Source organism: Lycium barbarum, chromosome 11, assembly GCF_019175385.1.
Source record: "Lycium barbarum isolate Lr01 chromosome 11, ASM1917538v2, whole genome shotgun sequence".
In the NCBI taxonomy this organism is placed as follows: Eukaryota; Viridiplantae; Streptophyta; class Magnoliopsida; order Solanales; family Solanaceae; genus Lycium; species Lycium barbarum.
The window spans coordinates 79,096,244-79,105,927 of NC_083347.1; positions in this window are offsets into that span (position 1 = coordinate 79,096,244).

A 9,684-nucleotide genomic window follows, 5' to 3' on the forward strand; every position below is an offset into this window, starting at 1 on the left:
GGTGATTTTTTGAAATTCTGGCTTGAAGCGGAAAAGAGTTGACTCAAAGTTGACTTTTAAGTAAATGGACTTTTCGAAAATTCATCGATTTTGAGAGGTCCGGATGGTCTTTTAGAACTTGTGTGTATATTAGATTCGGTTCCCAATGCACTCGGGTGTATTTCGAAACTTAGGTTGGGAAGTTGATTTGAGGTATCGGGGATTGACTCGGTCACCGAGATCTCCGTTGGGAATTCTAAGGCCATGAGTGCGTTCGTAGCCTGTTTGTATGTGTGTCTGCATGTATGGTATGTGAGCAGATGTCCTCGGGTGATAGTCGGGATTTCGAGTGAGATTGTGAAACTTGGGGGATTCTGGTGTTTGGTGCCCCTCTATAGCGGCACCATTACCGTAATAGCGGGCCCATGCCGCAAAAGTGGCATAGTGCATTCTTTAGCTGACCGCTGCAGCGGTCTGAGGGAGTGCTAAAGCGGGACAACCACAGCGGTCTCGTTGTCGCAAAAACGGGTATCGGGCAGATAGATTCATTAATAAGTATTAAAAGCCCTAAGTTCCTCATTCATTACTATTCCAAAAACTAAGTTCTTGGGAGCATATCAAGGCAAATCTTGGGGGAAATTCATTGTGGTAAGTCCCTTCACTTTCCTTTCCATTCCATGATTACTTTATCGCCTTAGGAATCCATTATCATCCTAGTTTCATTAAGAGCTTGAGGATTAAAAGTGGGTTCAATGGGTTCTTCATTTTACGCTATTAAATCTTGATTTATTTATTGGGTTAGCTTCATTAAGCATGAAATTGATGATTATAATCTATTATTGCATGATTCATTCATAATTAGTGGCTAAATTATGGAATTAGAAGTTAGGATTCATACCCAATTTGGGGGTTTTGCCTAGAATCCGAATTTAAGTAAATTGTTAGTTCTCCTAGCTTATAATTTATGGGAATTGATCACCTAGAACATTAATTTCATGTTGAGACCTATAGATTCCTATTTCCATCTTTCTAGTTCATAAACCTCATTCCATAGGTTGGGATTTGGGTCTTGAATAGAAGTAAGGCTTGAATGATGTTCTTCTTGATTCTAATTTCATGATTCAGATATGTTTATACTTTCATTATCTCGAAGCTCAAAGGAAGGGAAAGACTAAGGTTTGATTATTGAGAGCTTTGTTGTTCGGCTCTCCAGTAGGTTATGTTTTACCTTATGGTGAGACTTCAACTAGCGAAGTGTATGTTTAGATGATATTGTCGGAGAATGCATGTAAGCCTTCGGGTATGAAGTCGGGTTGGATATTGTCTTAGGTTGGGCCTTGTTGTATAATTTTGGGGCTAGCCACCCCGTTGTGCTGATTTACTTATCTTGCTCTATTTATTTATCTTGCTCTATTTATTTATTGACTCGTTTCCACGTTGAGATTTTCGGAAATTGTGACTAGTGATAGATCATGACTACGATATTGCAGTACTTTATTCGATCGGCATTGAGATTGTGATTTCTTTATGGCTTATTATGTAGCCTTATTATTGATGTTACTTGTGTGCCCTGGGTGGTACTATTTTGGATTGAATTGGCTGTTAATATTACATTGCATCGTATTCATACTCATTTCCATGATTCATTGATACTGCATGGTTATGGTACTGATCATGGAAGTGAGGGAGTGTAGCCTCCGAGGTTTCTGCTAGAGAGCGTAAAAGAAAGATGAAAGTTTGTGATCCGAGGAAATTTAACAGAGAGGACTAAGTGTACGTTGCCCGAGGTTTCTTGCCGGGAACGATTGAGTGTCCGATGCCCGAGGTCTTTGCCGGGATCGTGAGAGTGGTACATGAACTTCGCGGGTCCCCCATGGGTTGTGCTGCTGAGATGTGATGTTCCATTGTCGGAGTACATGTGTACGGTGCATATGTATTGCATTCATCATACATACATTGTTGCATTGCATTGTACCTTCAATTCTGATGACTTGTTGTGATACTATTGTGATATACTGCTTAGGATTGATTATATTGAGACTTGGCACAATTGGGCTTAGATGTTATAACATAGGTGATGACTTATTGTGATGCTATTGTGATGTACTGGTTCGGATTGACTATGCTGAGACTTGGCACAGTTGTGTTTAGATGCTATAACATAGGTGATGACTTGTACTATGGATATGGATTCCTGTTGACTTGTACTTGTTGGTTTATGTGTTTATCTTGCTTTGTTATCTTTATATACGTTAGCTAGTCTTAGTCGGCCTTTGATACCTACCAGTACTTGTTGTTTGTACTGACCTGCACTTGCTGCATTCTTTTATGAATGAAGAGTACCAGGTCGGATCTACTTCTACTCCTCGTGGCTGATCTTCGAGGCTGCTGATTCGAGTCTTTCAGGGTGAGCACGAGATCGTTCGCTGCCTGAAGGCTCCTCTTTTATTATGTCTTTATTTCCATTCCTGAGATATGATTTTGAGACTATTGATGTATTACTATCATTCAGACTTGTAGCATTTAGTTAGTTGCTCTTGTATGACCAGACTAGATACTGCGGTGTATTTCTCTTATTTCCGCATTTTCTTATATTATTATCATGAGACGTACATTATTCTATCTTCTTCAGATTTATTTATTTATGCTTTTATGATTGTTGGGGTGAGGGTTTGCTTACTGAGGTGGGAAAGATAGATGCCCGCACGACTTAGTGAAATTGGGTTGAGACGTTAATTAGTCTGCTTTTTTTCGAATTTTGAATTTATCTTTACAATGCGTTGTGGATTAAAACATGTCTTTATTTATAGTGCATATTAGTTTATAGAATTATAATAAAAATGGTATCGTCATTCGTTGTATTTTAATATCTAATAAGAGGGAGTTAGCAAACAGCAGGTCAACATGTCTGCTTAGGATTTAGGGGTAATTTGGTCATTTAGTTAAATTTAAGTAATCTGATTGGCTGAAAAAGAATATTACTGTAGTTGGTATTTAAACATAAACTTTCTTTGACTAATTTGCCTATTTGCTTATGTCATCATTTGTCATCCCTTCAGAAGCCACAATGCCTTTTACGGGCTACGTGGCCTGAAATTGGATAAATTTCTTCTTTGATTCTTGTGCTCCACCTTTTTCTCTCCATCTGTTACATTTCTGATTTCACTAATCATGGTATTTATTTTACCTTCATTTTTTTTTTCTCATTTGATAATCACACATAGAGCTTCAAAATGGAGTCATTAAAAGTATGTCTCCACCTTGTTTGTTCTTTGCTTCTTTTCTCCTAATTTCAATCAGCAATTACTCTATATTATTGAAAAAATCTCTACTTTCCTAAACTAACATATTATATAACTGAACTAATATATCTTTGGAAGCAATTGGATATTTGTTTGGTTATTATTATTATTATTATTATTGATTATTATTATTATTATTAATGTTTTGATAATTCTTTTCTGTTACTTGTTAGAGTATTATACATTTTATCATATTAAAGAAAAAAAGTGCATAATTCCATTCATTAGCGACGTTAATTAGTCTGCTATTTTTTGAATTCTGAGATTATCTTTACAATGCGTTGTGGATTAAAACATGCATTTAGTTATAGTGCATATTAGTTTATAAAATTATAATAAAAATGGTATCGTCATTCGTTGTATTTTTTGAAATATTCGAACAATATTTAGTTGAGGTTTAAAATATTTTAAAAAGTTGAAAAAAGAGCGTTTGGAAGTTATTGTAGCTATGTTTAGACATGAACTTAACTTGGAAAAAGAAAGTTTGAAAATTGTGAGTAGTAGCCTTATTATTTTAGTGCGAAATGCCGATTAAACAAGCTTTTCAATATTTCACCATGGTTTCAAATACTATAATTAATGATAATTACATTACTGATTACAAATCAATTATTTAAACATTTAAGTTTTTTCTTTATTCTTCAAATTCTACCATATTTCATACTCTTTGTGTTTTAATTTGTTTGAAATAGTTTGACTCGGCATAGAAGAAAATAAAGAAGGACTTTTGAATTTTGTGATTGTACTTTCAATAAGTTCCATAAATGTGTTCTTTCTTTCTTAAAGTCAATGCTCCACGGAAATATCGTCATATAATATGAAGGAAATTATCATCAAAGAAAAACTTCTTTAGATCTCTAAATAGTACTCCCTCCGTTCCATAATGAGTGGTGTTTTAGGATTTCAAGAAAAATTGATCTTGTTCTTCCAAACTTACCCTTATTTATAATAAGAATCATTAAGTAGCTTTTCTTTTTCTAGACATTAATTAGGAGTATGTTATTGAAATCACTCATAATTTTCTAAGAGCGAGCAATTTCTTAAGGGTATGCATAAGCTAAAAACACTACTTATTATGGAACGGAGGGAGTAACTATGTGACATAACGTTAAATAGAGAGAGTATTTGTTGAAAGCTTACTAACTTTTTTTATGTACTGTCACGACCCAAATTAACTAAATCGCGCGAGCACCTACCTTTTCTCACCTCGGTAGGCAAACCCTTTCCCAAATAATCAATTCAAACCACAATAAAGTAAATAGAGCAGAATAAGTAGAAGCCTGAATCATAAATAATCATAAGTGCGGAATATAAATACAATCCCCAAGGAACTGGTCTAACTCATACAAGAGCAACTACAAGAATGTCTAATATACAAGTTTGAAAGTCAAATAAAAATCTATCTGAATGATGGAATATAAAGACATGATAGATGAGACTCCGGGCAGCAACTCCATGATGCTCACCTTAGACACTCGCAATCCAGGCCTTGGAAATCAGCCTCAAGAATTACAAGTGAAACCTATCTCAAACTCTACACCCCGAAAAGGAGTGTAGCAAGGTAGCTTCAGTACAAACAACACGTATGGAGTAGGCATCATAGGCCGACAACAGTTAGTTAACATATATAAAGTAAAAGACTGAAGAATAGACATGCTCGCAATCAACTATACACACCACACAGTCCAAGAATAACAACTCAAGTGCATAAGGATCAATAACCGAATCATAGCCTATGGTGAAGCACCTAAACACAAGTCTTGCCAAGTTTTTTCACGATTCCACAAATAACCATAAATACTAGCACAGCCAACAATGTCACTCCGGATCCTCAAGTCTCAACCTAGGAAAAAGTCTCTACTCCTCGACTCTGATCAATTTCTGAATATATATTAGTCAGGCACACGACAATCTCATATCAGTAACCAATCAGGAAATCAATAATCACGAACAGCTTACGGTACAATAAATAACCACTACTAGAAATAAAATGTACGAGTGAATGAAATATGAACGCAATGCAATGCAATGATACATACACGCTTCGGGCGGACGATGTCTACGCTCCGACAGTCATGACCCATAGGGGACCCGCAAAGTCCATGTACTTGCTGCTGCGCACGACCCGATCCAAGTCAGTGTTGAAGAACGTGCAACCCGATCCCAGTCAATGTTGCGGTAAGTGCAACCTTATATATGTGTGTGTGTGTGTGTTGCAGCGCGCAACCCGATCCAAATATATGATTATGAATGCATGCATGATTTCAATACCAACAAAAGTATATCAATGAAAACCGTCCCATAGCTAGACACATATCCCAATTTCAATTTCTTCCTCTTCACAAGTCAATAACCAATAACCGAGAGATACGGGTTCACAATCATGAATAAGTCACTAAGTATTGGTATTAGGGTACCATGAAAGATGAGATTGAGTACAATACATAATATCAATGAATGAAGACAACATATCTAATCAATCGTGCCTCACATGGGCACATCTCTCGATATCAATAACAAGACAAGTCCTTTCCTCTGTCCAAGATAATACCGACAAGTGAGGGATACCCATATCTCAAACATGATAAGACAACTAAGCATATAATCCCAACATATGTATAAATGAGTGTATGCATGATAACAATGCCAACAAGAATATAGAATCAATCGTGCCACTCATGGACACATATCTCAATCACAATATCAATATCATAACCCTACTTTCCCTTTCTACAATCTCAACGATGATAAATATGCTCTTCGAATCATAAGGCAATCACTAAGCATCAACTCTAGAATCAATTACATGGCGACAAACCAACAAATCATAATAAGGTAACCACTCAATAGAACACAATAAGGCGACCAGCCATAGTCAACAACAATACTAACCTAAGAATCCATCCCAACTTCATACCCGAAGGCGTAACATGCTGTCTCCGACAATCACAAACTCTACATATGCTTTATTAACCGAAGTCTAACTATAAGGAAAGTCGTAACCTACCTGGGATGCCGAACAGGAGCCACAAACAACCACACATTTGCCTTGCCCTTTCGTAGCGCCTCTAAATACTCAAACTCTAATCATATTCGAGTTCCACATTAGAAATCAAGAAGAACAATACCCATATTGTTGTACTTCTAATTTGGGTCAGTTCCACCCTATAGAAATTGGAAAACGGGCCCACAAAGGCAAAACGGGAAATTCCAAGGTGGAATATGCAATGCAAATCTAGATGATCAAAACCCACTAATCAATTTCTAGATTAACTCAAGATTAAGAGAAATTCGGATTTAAAGTGAAACCCTCAATTTTGGGTATGAACCCTAACTTTCCAATCCACAAATTAACATCTAATAATGGAAGATATAAGCTTAACAGCAATAAATGTATGAGATCCTAGGGTTATATTAATCAATTTCATCAACAATTTCTATTTAGGAAGTCTAAAACCCATTTTAGGAATTTATCATAAAACCCAACTTTTCCTCTTTCAATTTCATCAAAATAAATGGATAAATTCAAGTCTAACAACATTAATCAAACCAATTCCATGCTTAACTTAGCTAAATCCACTAATTATAACTCATTAAGAAAGGCATAAACCCATTTAATGAAGAAACCATTAAAACCCATTTTCTATCTCAAGTTTCATGAATTTCTACCATGGATTAATGATTAAGAAGGGAAAGTGATGAATTCTAAAGCCAAGGATCTTACCTCTATGAAGAATTTGGTCAAAAGTTCTCAAATTCGCCCCAAGATGCTAAAGAAATGAAGTAATGAAGTGATAAGGGTTTAGGGTTTTTAACTTAAGAAGTAGAGAAAAATCTGCCCGTCAACGGCTACAGCGGTAAGGAGGACGGCTATGGCGGCTAACACTAAAACTGCAAGGCCGCTATAGCAGTAATATGATCGCTACAGCGGGACCGCCACAGCGGTTCTGGTGCCTCTACGGCGGTCACACCAAACACCAGAAAATACTGTTTTTGACAAGTCTCAACCCGAAATCCGACTATCACCCGAGGCCCCACAAGTACAAAACGACCATGCAAACAAACACAAAAACGCGCTAGGAACTCGCCCGTAGCCTCGAATTTCCCAACGGAGGTCTGTTTGACCAAGTCAACCCCCCAATGGCCTAAAGGCAATTTTCCAACCCAAGTCCCAAAACGCTTCCAATTACCTTGGGAACCGAACCAAGCATCCCACCAAGTCATAAACGATCATCCGGACCTCTCAGAATCGCCGAATTTCTGAAAAAGGTCCGTCCACCCAAAAGTCAACTATTGGTCAAATGTTTTTCACTCAAAGGCTCAAATTTTCAAAAGTCACACTAGAACTCGCCCGATGACCTCGGGAACCGTGCCACCCATCCTCGTGGATCAAAATCGTACTCATAGAGCTCGGGAAAGGATCAACGAGGGTAAATGGGTCATAATCGCTATAACGACCTAACGGGTCGTTACATGTAAACAATGACGAAATCATGATCAATTGCGGTGCAATAGAACTTAGTATTTTCGAGTCAAATACATAAAGAATCCGACACTGAAAAGTAAGCTTCAGATTAAAGAATCGCCTAGTCACTCTGTCCTAATATAGGTGTGGGCACCAACCAAACAAACCCGAAAATGAGAATTCGGTATTTGAGTGAGATACAAGTCCCAACCAAAGTAATGATCAAAACAACATAAACTACTTATGATTACGACCTGCAACTCTAAAGAGCCAAATTAAGTGGGAAGTGCTAATAGCAAAGATGCTTTTTTGAGCTTTTAGTTCTGATAATTTACAGCACACAATCTTATTACTCTTTGGTCTCAAAATTTATGTGGCATTATTTGATTTGGTACAAAATTTAAGAAAGAAAGGTTAACTTTTGAAATGTGTGATCTACAACAAATCTAAGGCAATTGTGTTGCTATAAAATTATTTCATTAAGGATAAAAGGGAAATTTTAAAGTTTAATTATTTCTAATTATAGAAATATGATATTCTTTTTGGACCGATTAAAAAGGAAATGGTGCTACATAAATTGGGATGTATATAACTTTACTCACTATAACATAACTATTTTTAACCACTTATTACTAACTAGATTAGGTGTGGATTGCTCGGACAATACAAAACACTCATTTAAAAAAAAAGGTTACATTCTTTATTATCACATACAAATAACTAGGTTATGTGTAGATTTGCTCATAAAATAGAAGAGGCATCAGCCTCCCAGTGCCCCGCTTGATATGAAAAGCAAAGATTACAAGATGACCTATGTTCAAAGTTACTTTTCAACAATAAAAACATTTCAACGGCTCATAAGTACTAACATTATTTTTAAATATTAAGATCATACCTTTTATAACCCTCATCAATTATTTTCTGAAAAATATTGAGATCATATCGTGAGGGTTTTAAACTGCCACTAATTACCTTTGAAAATATTCCCACAAATTTAAATTTATTTTGTGGCAATCGTCGTGGAGTTTTTAAGAAACCACCACAACTATGCTTGTGGCAAACCTATGTAACTGACATTTTTCGTAACAGCCACAATTCATATTGTTGGGGGTTGGAAATCGTCACAAATAAAAGACCAAAAAGAATGAGCCTTTCCTTGTAGTGTCGGTGCCACCAAAAGTTGAAATTTTTGCAATTAGTCTGGGAATTTGGAATCAATTTTAATTCGATGAATTTAATTTCGAGAGTTGCATTGTCACATCAAATACATTACTGCAAAAGTCTGGAATTTATTGGTTTTGCAACCTTACTGCGTGTCTCATCAAACTTCTATGCAGAACTGACTACTAGACCTCCATAATTCACCACCTGGAGAAAAGAATAAAAAAAACCCTGATACAACTTCCAATCCTTTGTTCACTGAACTTAGCAGATCTGGCCGGAGAATTCTAATTTCAGTTGGTTGGCTATCGAAAATTTCATCTGGCAAGGGTTCGATTTTCCATTTTGTAATAGTCTTTCATCCCTTATGTATCCAAAAGAAAAGTAGCAATCAGCTTATTGACGATATAATGTACTTCAAAGGAAGAAAGCCACCTGGTCAGTGGTCATGTTTAAATAATTAGATAAAGTCAACATCAAAGAGAGAGCTAAGTACTGGACAATATCAACTCTACCAGATACTGTGCTTCTGCTTAGATAACCATCCAATATTGGAAATCAATCAGCATATACGTAAGCAGGGGTGAAAAACGCAAAAGCTATATATTCACATGATTCGAACCAAGACCTTTCATTGTATGTAAATAATAATAGAGGCGGATACAAGATTTAAACTTAGGTTTAAGATTTAGAGGCCAATCTAGGATTTAAACTAAGGTTCAGGATTTAAAGTTCTTAAGAATTATGAATTCGGGATTTAATATTTGTTGACATTGT